This window comes from Panicum virgatum, chromosome 2K (genome assembly GCF_016808335.1).
Source record: "Panicum virgatum strain AP13 chromosome 2K, P.virgatum_v5, whole genome shotgun sequence".
Lineage (NCBI taxonomy): Eukaryota > Viridiplantae > Streptophyta > Magnoliopsida > Poales > Poaceae > Panicum > Panicum virgatum.
In genome coordinates this window covers 53,459,379-53,471,796 of record NC_053137.1, presented here as the reverse complement: position 1 = coordinate 53,471,796, position 12,418 = coordinate 53,459,379, and the positions used below count along the sequence as shown (strand labels likewise).

The following is a 12,418-nucleotide window of genomic DNA, read 5'->3' as shown; positions in this document are numbered from 1 at the left end:
CCCGATCGCCTGGACCCCCGCTGACGAGCCAGCAGCAGTGGAAGAGCTGCCTGGGCGAGAGGCCCTGGCAAACAAAGAGAAGAAGTCTTCAGCAAAAAGTGAAGCACCGAGAATAAGGGGAGTGAACGAAAGGACACTTACCCTGAAGCGCCAGGTCTCCAGCATCCACGGAGGCTCGGCGACTGCTTCTGCTGCTGCTGCTGCCGTGGCGGCGGCGGAGGCGCACCTTGTGGCTGCTGCTGCTCCCAAGGCGACGGCGGAGGCGCACCTCGCAGCAGCTGCTGCTGCTCCCGAGGCAGCGGCGGAGGCACACCTCGTGGCTGCTGCTGCTCCCGAGGCAGCGGCGGAGCCACACCTCGTGGCTGCTGCTGCTCCTGTGGCGGCGGCGGAGGCCCAACCCGTGGCTGCTGCTGCTGCTATTGCTACCGGGGGGAGGCATCTCCCGGCGGTGGTGGTGGCGGCGCGGCTACTCTGGGGGTCCCGCGAGGGCCGGAAGGCTCGCCGCGCATGCTCTACTACCCACCCAGGCGCGTCCCTGTGCGCCCCGGAAGCTCGCCACGCCGCTCGTGCCTGCCCGAGATGTCCCGTCGTCCTATGGCTGCCTTCCGCCCGCGCCGCCGCTCCACGACACCACGATAGCTCCAAAGCGGCATTAATGGCCGCCGGGATGCTCGCCGGCCACCACCGCCGCCGCGCCCCTCCTCCACCGCCTTATCCCGCCTATAAATAGGCTCCCCTCGCAGCCCTCCACCCCCACGACCACCTCCGCCACCGCGTGCCCTCCTTCCCAGCTTGCAGCGCCGCGGGCCGACCTCCTCGCCGCGTCCCAGCCCGAGCAGAGGTGGGGAATAGGTTCCCCCCGTCGCACTCCTCCTTTCCCCCTACCTATGGCCTCTGCCATGCCCCAGGGCCGCGGGCCCACGGCCGCCGGCGCCCCCTACCCCCTCCTCTGCTCTGTGTCGAGGGGAGGAAGAAGAAAGGCAAAATTGCCTTGAGCCCCCTCCCTTTTCCCCATTTCCATTGAGTCCACCCCCCTCTCTATAACCTTTTACAAAAAGGCCCCTTCCCTTCTCTCTTTTTGAGAATTAGTCCCTCTGCCATATAGAAATAATTATGAATAGATCCTTACCCTTTCTGAGAATAACCCTGATATTTCCAAATATTATAATCAGGTCCCCTCACTAATTACAAATGAGCCCCTGAATCCTTATTTAACCCTAAACCCCTCTCCGGCCTATCATTTAATGCGCCAAAAATCCTCCAATTGCCCTGAAACTTTACCACGCCATTTCTAATATAATTTTGGCTATACCATAAGAAAACCGCCCAAAAATATTACTCCTATCCCTATATCTTAATTGTTTCCGATTCGAGCTCAGTGATAAAACCTTTATTTCTTTTTTTTATTGTATGCTTGCTTGTGTGCGTCGTAGACCACGGTGTGCACGAGAGAGAACCCGTCGATGAGCAGTACTACAGGCAAGTGAACAAGGACCAGTTCCGCGACCCCGAACCCGAGGGACAGTACCTCGATCAGGACTTACCGGAAGGCTTTGAGAACGGCAAGTTCAATCTCATCCTTTGATGCATGTTTTGTCCCAGTTTTATAAACACAACCTATTGGCCTGTTTTGCAAAACTGCATGTCGGTACCCTGTAGCAAGGATACCCACTCCTACTGCAGCAAAGTAGGACTCGTGTAGTCATCCATAACTACGCCATAAGGGGCGGAGCAGCCGGGCCCCACGGGTCAGGCTCTTACCTCACTGGGCCAATGGCCCCGGACCCGCTCCCCGCTCTGGGACGGGTCCGGAGACGCCACATGTCCCTGAGGAGGGGAAGCTCCGAGCCAACAGCCGAGGGCTCGGACCCCCCATAGGGGTCCGGGACCCCCCCCCCCCCCCCCCGCGTCCTTCCGGACCTCCCACGCGCGTAGAACCAACATACCGCCGGGGGGGGTCCGGAGCCGCCACGTGTGCCGCAGGTGCAGGCGCAGGCGCGGGTCTTCCGTTGGAAGACTCGCCCACCCACCGCATTCAATGCGGGTGGTTGAGGCGTGCTCTGCCGCCGCGGCACGCGGGGCAGCCTTTGTCAGGCCTCACTGTAGACCGCATATTACCGAGGTACACAGTGCAGCCGCATGCGCCGCAGAGCCCGTCTGCCGCATTAAATGGATACGACGGCATGGCACTTTTCCATCATACCGCTTACGCCGCAAGCTACACGGCCCGTTCAGCTATGCTGCAGGCAACGCCGCAAGCTACACCCTGGCACCGTTTCGACAAGACAAGGCATGGATATGCTGGACGGAGGATTCCCGGGCAGGCAAGGAAATCCAGGAATGAGATTTCCTTCGCCTGCAACGCCATAATGTATGAACAGTATGTCATTTTATACTACATCGATTGGGCCCACCTGTCGGGGACCCAACGGCCATGTACGCGCCTCCCTTGAGATATAAAGGGGAGGCGCTCGCTGCACACACCAAGCTCTCTCAGACTCTCTCGAGACTAAGGGAACACAAGCAATACAACACACAGTGGACGTAGGGTATTACGCTCCGGCGGCCCGAACCACTCTAAATCTGTTGTGTTCATCGTGTTCTTCCAGCGAGATCGAACTAGTCCTAGCTAACCCCCGAGTACTCACCCTCTGGGCTTAGGCGGGTGCATTACGCCACCCGACTGTGGGTTTCCACTCCACGACACTGCATATGTTTTGACTGCTGAAAATATGGTTGGATAGCCACCCCTTGATTTGTTATAACCATTCCTTGACCACCTAGATTAATGTCTGAATGTGACTTGTTTGGACGTTAATCGCTGCTAGAACGCTTAGGACCTTAAACACGGTACAACTTGTTTTATAAAAAGAAAATGTGTGAGTGTGTGTGGGAAGGGAGAATGTGGAATTTTCGAAAGATGAGTTAGACGGGATGGATGACACTTCTGTGTGAATTACCAAATGGTGTGCTCGTACCTGTGTGGTTGAGCAAGGAAGGGAGATATCTATTTTGTCACAATTAAGGACCGAGTTGGTGTGTCATCTTGCCTAACTCCACTATCGTGCAAACCACTCGACTGTTGTATGGGCAACAGCTTAGCATAAACCCCACTAGTTAGTCTGATGGCCATTAGGAGAGCTGAGAGCAACGGGTGACCAAGGAGAAGGGATAAGCTCTGTGTGACTTATGCCCTGGTTAAACCTCGGTGATAGATCAATGACCCCTTGGTGGATCTCGTGGTGGCTAGTCAGATCTAGCTAAGGTGGGTAATGGCTTTGTTGGGATCTGCACCGACACTAAGATGATCGTGCTATGGTACCCCGCTTGTGGGTAAAGTTGCACACCTCTGCAGAGTTAAAATCTATTCGAATAGCCGTGCCCACGGTACTGGGCGAGTTACGGTTTGGTCACACAACTAGTGTTTCTTCTGGAAATGGATGAGTTATTTTGGAAAAGTGTCCGACAGTTGTGCCGTGTGCTACGGCGGACGAGGAGTCCAGTAGCAATTTAAAACTTAGATCCTGTGTGGATCAACCCTACGTGTTACTCAGTGCAAGATAATGGCTTTTGAAAACCCCTTTCTTTCAAATAAATCCATGAATAAAAATTAGCTTTCTGCAAATTAAACCCTATCCTTACCCTTGGTTTACCCTGTGCATTATATTCTGTTTATAGCCCCTCCGTGGGTGTGGTTGGACTTGCTGAGTACGTTTGTACTCGCCCCTTTCCTAATTTTTACAGAGGACTGTAGCAAATTATGAATTAATTAGGCTCATTAGATTCGTCTCGCGAATTAGCACTCAGCTGTCAAAAAACATTTATAAAGAGATTTTATTTAATATTATAAAATAGTAAGATTTTTTTGATGTGATAGAGACTTATAAAAAAAAGTCCGGTAACCAAACAAGCCCTAGCCACGGCGTGCAGCCAACAGAAGCACATGAAGCACGCAGGCAGCTCCCCTGACGGCGCGTGGCCTGCAGCAGCTCGACGGCGCAGGCGCTGTATTGAAGCACTGTAGCTTGCAGGTTCCAGATGCAGCGCACGCGCGGCGGGCACAAAGCAACATCAATGGTGGTGGCGGCGGCGGGCGTAACGGCCGGTGCAGATGGACGACGGAGGCAACAAATCGAACGGAGCAAATGAGTTGCATGGATCTCAAACACAAAGGTGGAGAAGAAATTTTTTATAGAAGATATATAGGATTCCCGGTAACTTCGGGGGCTCTTATACATCTTGTAAAAAATAGTTAAGCAACTTATCTTTAAAAGTCCACTAAGGCTCATTTACTGAAAAAATTATTGAACCAATATTTCAAAAATGTTAAACCAACATTTTAAAAATGTTGATTCAACAATTACAGAATGTTGAACTAGTATTTCCAAAATGTTGAATTTATATTCTAAAAATATTGAACCAATATTTTTTCTTTTTGTAAACCGCTGTTTTTTACCACTTTCTAAATCGTTGTTGGAGAGTTTTCTCTAGTAAATAGCTGTTTTGTTTAGTTTAAGAGGTTTCTCTTTCTAAATCACGCTGTTTTTTTTCAGTATGGAGAGTTTCCCAGTTACGAGTATGCTCCAGATTCTATCATACCATTCAGAGAACTTTTCAATGTCAATGATAGATCAGCCGCCATAAACCGTGACAAACTTTCCCAGAAAGCTTGGTAGACGGTTAACCTAACTTTTTTGGAGACCAAAAAGAAGGTTTTGGAGGAGATGAAGCTAGATTTGGATAGGAAGCTTTGGGCTGACCTGGAGACTGCTATGAAGGCCCCATCCTTCCTAGGTTGTTGATATACAGACTACTCTTTTCTTCATACATAGCTGTCAGGCAACGACAGAGGCCTAGGTGTATTCTTCACAAGAAGGGGCTTGTCATAATAGAGTCAACGGCAGCGTCAATCTGCTATCCAATGGCTGTTATTCAATAAAGGGGCTGTTTAGCGCCTAAGTCTTATATCGTCCGTTGTGAAACGGTGTTTACTGATTGTTAAGCTGGTCTTGTAAGTTAATCATTTGGCAGTCGCGTTATAGGCGTTGGACCAAGTCTGGACAGGTCAGGTCATTCAGATCTTGATCTCATCTAAGGCCTAGCTAGGGAGTAGTTTAGCTGTAGTTGGCCATCTCGTTGGTGGTCGAGGAGATCAAACTTCTTTTGTAGCTCGGTTTATCCCTAGAAATACAGCTATCTGTTCTGGCTATTGCCTGCCTGTGCTTATCGCTCATTGTTCGACCCCAGTTTGGTCGCTGATATTGCGCTGTACTGTACTACATGCCCCCAGTTTCGCCGCTGATATTGTGCTGTACTGTAGCTTAGTTTGCGGTTTATTAGAGCTGATTGTATTAATGCATTCTGTATTGTAGGAGACCAAATTGTTAAGACAGGACCTGTCAGCAGATGTTATAATGGCTGAAGGATATTAGGCTTTTGTTTCATGCAATCGCTCTGCTAAAGGGCTTGGAGCATACTCTGGTATGTTGTTATTCGCCACAATTGTCATTTAGATGTATCCAATTTGGTAGGTTTTTGCACATTGCTGGTGCATAGTTGATTGCTTGGTGTTGGTTCAATGTGGCTTTCATCACATCATTTCTGCAATCAGTTAATCACCATACTTGACTCCATTGTCGGTGTTGCAACATTTTGCCAAGTGACATCATCTGCATTTTCCAGCCAGTAGGTTGCTTTGCCAGTAGCAGCCGAAGAAGGATTTACTAGACTTTAGGACTATGCAAGTAACAGCGAAATTGATGGGGATTTTGTTATTGCAACTCCTATAGAGGAGGAGGGCCTAGGTGAAATCACAAGAGAGGACCTTCTAAGGGTGGACAATGAGGGGCGGTTCATCATCACCGAGGACATTTTGGTACTAGATTGTCTTGGAAGGAACACAACTAACTGCCATGCATTATTTCCATGTTTTTTGTTGCATAGTTGATTTCTTCTCTGTACTCCCTCTGTTTTTTTATAAATGTCGTATTTCGTTTTTGGAAAACGTCGGGAAAACATGTCATTACTTGTCCAGTCCTCGATCCCGCAGAGAATTGAATTAGCATGCAATTAAGCCACTGCATGTACACGCCTCGATCCTGCAAAGAATTGAATCGGCATGCAGACTCGACGACTGGTTTGCATCCTGAGAGGCTAATGGACGGACGAATTTGCATGCGACAGAGGGAGGCTAATGGATGGGCTGCATGTGAGGGAGAAACCGATGTGCTCATTAATCGCATGAGGTAGAAACCGATGCACTCTTTAAGTCGTGGAGAGAAGATTACACGGTGCTTAACCGCCTCCTTGGTCTGTGCGCCGGAGGGTTATACGACATGTAAAAAAATACGGAGGAAGTATGTAATGATAGTATTGTGACATTTGTGTAGTTCTTTTCAACATATATGGCCCAGCTGTTGAAGGTGGTGATAAAGAGCGGGTTCTTTTTAAGCTACTATTTTATAATATACTGCAGGTACTTCTTGTGCATCTTTGTTAATAAGTACTCCCTCTTTTCCAAATTATAGACTGTTTTCGCTTTTCTAGAACATAAGATTTCCTATGTATCTAGACATAGCATTTATCTAGGTGCATAGCAAATGACCTATAATTTGGAATTGAGGAAGTATGGAATATTTCAATAATATACTTTTGTTTTGGATATATTTATTGCTTTGCCTATGGCATGCTTCTTATACTTGCCTACATCAATGTCTATTAGAAACGATGGGAACATCTATTGTCTCTTGGAAAGAGAGTCTTTGTTGTTGGTGATTTGAATATTGCTCCTGCTTCAATAGATAGGTGTGATGCGCCACCTGGTTTTGAGAAACAAATGTAAGCCTTTTTACTTATTTTCAGTAATTTCTGCTAGGTTCCGATGAGAATGGCTGAGATCCATGATGAGAGAACATGGAGGACCCTTTTTCGATGCTTGTCGATCAAAACACCCTGAAAGGTATTGGAGTGCCCCCCACAAGTCATTGACGTTTAGGTCAGTCCCAACCCAGACTCTACCCATAGAGTTCATACCTCGAAGACTCTGTCACAAGAAACTATGATCCCCAATGCAAAATTTGTAAGACTAGTTTCTATAGATGAAGACATTAATTTATCAGCACAAATGGAACCGATCAGCTGTGGCATACTACCATATGATCCATCCTACACCTCTCAACAATATCACATATTTTTCCAGATGGGCTGATCAGCCCAGCCGTGAGCAGTCGGCTGCTAAGCTGCAGCAACATAACAACCAATATGTTGGCAGCCGAACAACATATATAAATAGGTAATATATCACCACAAACATATATACCAGCCGAACAGCATCACATATATATCACCACAAACCCAATGCATACAGTAGCAACCCAAAATTGACAGAAATATAAATAGGAAATATATTGTCCACGATTCATCCTGCTAGTGTCACCAGATAGAATAATAGATACTTTGGTCCATGACAGATACTTTGGTCCATGACAGAAAAACAAAAATATAGAAACTCCAGCCACCAGAAGTGCCATCCTGCGATCGACCAGATAGAAGCTATGTCACCAGATAGAAGCATTCCACCATCCTCCAACCTGTAAAATAAGATGAGTCTGTTAATAAGAAAAGAAGATGGATATAACTCTTGTAAATAAATAACAAGATAGTATATGATTCATGACCGATTTGGGGATCTTTTGGTCACAGTGGATTGGGGAGAAGATGGAATCGAAGGGAGCTCGATGGGAGATGGGCAGCAGCGGGACGGATTGGAGGGGGCGGGGGCCTGAAGGAGGCGCGCTGCAGCTGATTTTTGGTGGCGACGGCGGGAGATCGAGGCGCGCGCGGGAAGCAGGCGCGCGGGAGGAGGCGAGCGCGCGCTGCGCGCGGGAGAGGGATCCGTGCGGAAGCCGGCCGGCGTACGGGATCAGTAGACACCATGGCGCTCCCGCACAACGCGGACTCCAGCAGTTTCTAGCGCCTCAATGGACGGGTAGACTTCGAGTCCTATCAAGAAACGATTTCTTCCCTTCTGCTCTCTCTCTCCAGCAAAAACAAGGACACCTCAGCAAAATACAATTAATAAGGGCCTAATAAATGAGTTTGGACTCTACAATAGAATCTGGGTTGGGACTGCCCTTACATAACGTGCTACTGAGCAACTCCAACTACTTGTGCTCTTGGTTTGTTATTACTAGTTGCTCATATTCAGCATTTGGGAAATTGTTTCCGGGCTGATTTTAGGAGTAAAGAGAGGAGAGAGAAATTAAGAGAGGCTGTGGAGCTTTATTGGCTGGTGGAGTCAATTGATGGTTTGTTTTACGGCCATGGGATTTCAAGGGCTCACCAGACCTGGACGGCGCTCCGTCGAGGCTTTGAATAATATTCAACACACTGTGAGTAGAATAGATATATAATTCATTGAAAAACTAACACCATCACACCGATCTAATTGGATTCCCCTTTGCAACAATGAGTTTTGAGTTTAGTCTATTTTTCTTCTCCATGGTTGACATATAAATATATGACAGACTCCTCGAGCAAAATTAGCATCTAACCTGCACTTAGCTTTTCTAACTTTGTTGTATTTCGTTTTTGCAGGGAAGGAGCATATACTTGTTTTAATCAAAAAATTGTGCTTAAGAATATAATTATGGTTCTAGAATAGACCACATTATTATTTCCGGTGCCTGTCTCCATCATTGCGATTCTGCGGAGGATCATAGCATTTTCTGTTGCCATGTAGAAGAATGTGAGATAATGAATCGTTTCAAAAGAGGGAATTCCAAAAATTTGTCAAAGTAAAGAATAGTGGAAATCTGAGAAAAGTGGATAATGTACATGATTTGCAGTGTTAATTAGAATGATTTACTCTATCCATTGTCTACAGGTGGAAAGGGGGAAGAAGTAGTAAGCTAGAAGAATCTGCTCATATTCCAGTTTATATTTTGCTGAAAGAAATTCCTGAACTTCCAGTTCATAATATCCTACCAAGGCACCAACAGCTGCAAGATATCTTCCAGAGGTCCGTGTACGGCAACAGAGTATTGGTGAGTGAATTTTAATGTTCTGTAAGATTTTTATTGTTACTAGCTTTTGCACCTTTCAGTTGATGTACTACAACCAGGTTCTAGGTGTCTGTCGATAAATTAGCTGAAGTTGTTCATGGAATTGTTCTTGCTAGGGAATGATTTCCATTCTTGCCCCCAAACCCTAGAAGGGTGGGAAATATAGTCAGCTATACATGGGCCTCATGGGCCACTCCCACATACACCAACAGTTCTGTTTCACATAACTTACATGTGAATATTCTTTTCATCTTGTTCTAATGTGCATACATATCAGGATATGCATATTTCTTTTCATCGAGCTTCTGGTTGAAGTAACTTCCCTTCATCACTTCCATTTAAAGGAAATCATAACTTGCTTGAGGACTTTGGCTTTCTTACATATACGTTAACTATGTTGATAGAAGACTGATATTTGCAGATTATCTTTCACATTTCCTGATGTTCATTGTTTATCTCTGAACTCATGATATATGTCAAAGAGACCAGAACATTTCCTTTTTCAAAACATAATGCTAGCACTTTGCCTGCCTCAGTTAAGAAAAAGAACCCTGTAGCATGTTTTACTCTGCAATATTAATTGGTGTTGTAGGGCTGTTCTTTGAATATTAAGTTTGAGTTCATCATACTTTGCAATTATACTTGGGTGCACTTTTGCGTGAAGGAGTGCCAGTTAAAGTATGCTGTGCATAATACTGACCACTTATGTCGTCACAATCTGCAATGTCATTCTTCAATAAAGGGAAAACTTATCAGCTGCAGGATGATGGATGTTTGGTTCTGTCAGAGGATACAGTAAATGATAGTGATGACTTGGAAAATAAAACAGAAGAAACACATCTCCAGTAACAACCAGAAAAATTCACCATTTGGCACCAAGGGCGTGCCAAACAAAAGATTAAACGCAGCTCATTTTTTCAACCACCAAGGTCTGAGACAGTAAATGTTAGTACCAGTACCTTAGTTACTCCAGTGGAAACAATACATTGTATGAAGCAAATATGTGTTCCAAATGATGATAGTCTGCCAGAAAGCATGTAGTGCACAACTTCAGGCGCAGAAGATCAGGATAAAACAAATGTATCATTCTGTTCACTTTCAACAGACATGTGTAATGCTGCAGCATTAGATTGGCAAAGAATACAACAAAAGATGAAGATGACACTGACACGATGTGACGGGCATTGCGAACCATGTTTATGCTCAGATAACATCTTTGTATCATTGGTTACATGATGACACATGTGATCTAGTACAGTTCTTGTCAAGTGACTGATGGAATAAGCTAACATTATTGATTGGCTATTGTTATTCTTATGGGGAACTAATATAGATGTGGGTTTTATAGGGAATCAAACAGTAAACATGAATTTCTTGTCTGTCATTGATCTTGTAGTACAAGTCAGAAAGGATGGAATCGACCTACCACCTAGAATAATCTCTGAAAATTTAAGTTACTCTTTTGGCATCTACGTTTCGTTTTGTTAAGCTGGGAATGCCCCCCCCCCCCCCCCCCCCCCGACACACAAATTGAAATTGGTACATATGCAAAAATGTTCAAAATCATAATGCAAGAGGGAAAACATCATCTGACTTCTGGCTTCTAATTTCCCAGTACTATGATCAGATTGTGTGCTCATGAACATTTGCTAATGTTTGCATTGAGACGTAGCTATGCTATTAGATTTTAAAAGGAAATCTGCTCTGTGATTCACGATTTGATTATGCTATAACATAAGGATCACAGTTCTAGCAATTTACCCTGACTACTGGAAATATTCTGTTGAAGAACATCTCTACTTGACATGGATGTTTTTAAGCATTATTTATTTCTTTTTATGTTTGACATCAACAAGTTTACCCTATGTAATAGGCTAATAGCAGACATTTTCAGGATTGAATGACACCATACATGCAGGTTGCAGGACCAAGCCCCCATAATATAGGGTAGCTAAATAAGACTTTGTTATGTTCTGGTGCGATGATTGGTTCGATGAAGATGGCAGGATACACTAATCTCTCAAGATGGTAGGATAAACACATAGCATTCAAGCCCTTTTCATCAATGGAATGCAGGTTTTTCAAGATTCATTACCCCCGTATATAATTGTCTTCAATGATCTTGAGGATAGTTACTCCATTTCATACAGAATGGCCAAATATTTGTTATTCTACAACTTCTAGGCAACTTTAGCCAATTGTTTCTAGTTTTACCCTTCCTTTATTGCATCATTAACTTTCTCCGTGCATGCAAACTACAGAGAAGATTATTGGAGAGTAAAGATGGTCATTTTATCTACCTCCTTAATTGACAGTAAGAGGGGGTATCATCCATATGTTCTGAAAGTCAATAAATTGTAAAATGGTATCATGGTCTGTGGAAATTCCTCCAGCAGATAGACATGTACGAATAAGCAACATAAACATGGTTAGGCTTTGGCTCATAATGTATTTTTCTACATCTGTGTCTGTACTTCAAAAGCATCTTTATTGCATTAGATAGTTAAGAGTGTTGAGGATGGGCAGAGCCACTAAGAGCACCTCTAGTGTGGTGTAAAAAGCGAACCATGGGCTCGTTGGTTCGAACCATCAACACTGCAGCACTCGAACCATAGGTGTCAGAATGAAAAGCGAACGCTGCCCAGGATGCGAACCGAGCCGTATAAAATATAGTTATCAGCACAGGAGGAGAGAGGAGATAGACTGAAGCGGAAGAGTCGCTGGCCGCTCCATCCATTAAGAAATAATATTTTATTCACATACCAACGATGTTTACACTGGAGCCAACGAACTCGCCTTTGGTTCGGCTTGCCTGGATTTCAAAGTTCGATTTAGGACTGGAGGTGCCCTAACAGGGATATAGTACTCGTTCAATCATTAGTTCTGCATCCTTTTGTATTGTATTAAATTTTCTTGCAACTTACATAAGTTTACCAAGGTCTGTGATGCTCAATATATAGTTTTAGGCTTTAGCTGCAGATTGGTCCAGAACTTGAATCACATCAATCAACATGATGCCATGATGGTGCCAAGGATGTCCTGAGAGTGCCTTCTCATCTAATTTTTCCAAGCACATATCACTGAATTGACATTTTCTTTGTTACAGAGCCTAGTCATTTCGTCCCCCCTTGTCATCAGAATGAGCCATATACCTTCAGAAGGCTACATTGTTTGCCGACCATGTTTCTGACCTGAAGTGAGTCTTTGCGCACCTTTCCCTCTGAAAATTTGTCATCAGAATGAGCCATATACCATGCATTGAGCTAGTTAGGAGTTTCTTTCAGTGGCAAATCGTTGAGAACTGTATTTCTTCTGGCTCGTGGAGCTGCCTGCCTCACCTTGTGAGTTGCATTATA

General features: G+C 45.1%; 2 long non-coding RNA genes across 6 annotated transcripts; one reads left to right on the top strand and one right to left on the bottom strand.

The window, feature by feature from the left end:
* Positions 1-4,433: 4,433 nt before the first annotated feature.
* Positions 4,434-10,394, top strand: LOC120685357. Of its 5 annotated transcripts, none has more exons than XR_005679523.1 (5): positions 4,434-5,481; positions 6,875-6,958; positions 8,239-8,390; positions 8,596-8,795; positions 8,885-10,394. It is a non-coding gene; the product is annotated as an uncharacterized LOC120685357 (long non-coding RNA). The 5 variants fall into 5 exon arrangements; XR_005679522.1 differs by having other exon boundaries at positions 4,434-6,958; positions 8,885-9,044; positions 9,819-10,394; XR_005679526.1 differs by lacking the exon at positions 8,239-8,390.
* LOC120685351 lies at positions 7,283-8,130 on the bottom strand. The gene is made up of 2 exons (XR_005679520.1): positions 7,677-8,130; positions 7,283-7,589 (listed from the first exon to the last, which is right to left on the bottom strand). It is a non-coding gene; the product is annotated as an uncharacterized LOC120685351 (long non-coding RNA).
* Positions 10,395-12,418: the final 2,024 nt, after the last annotated feature.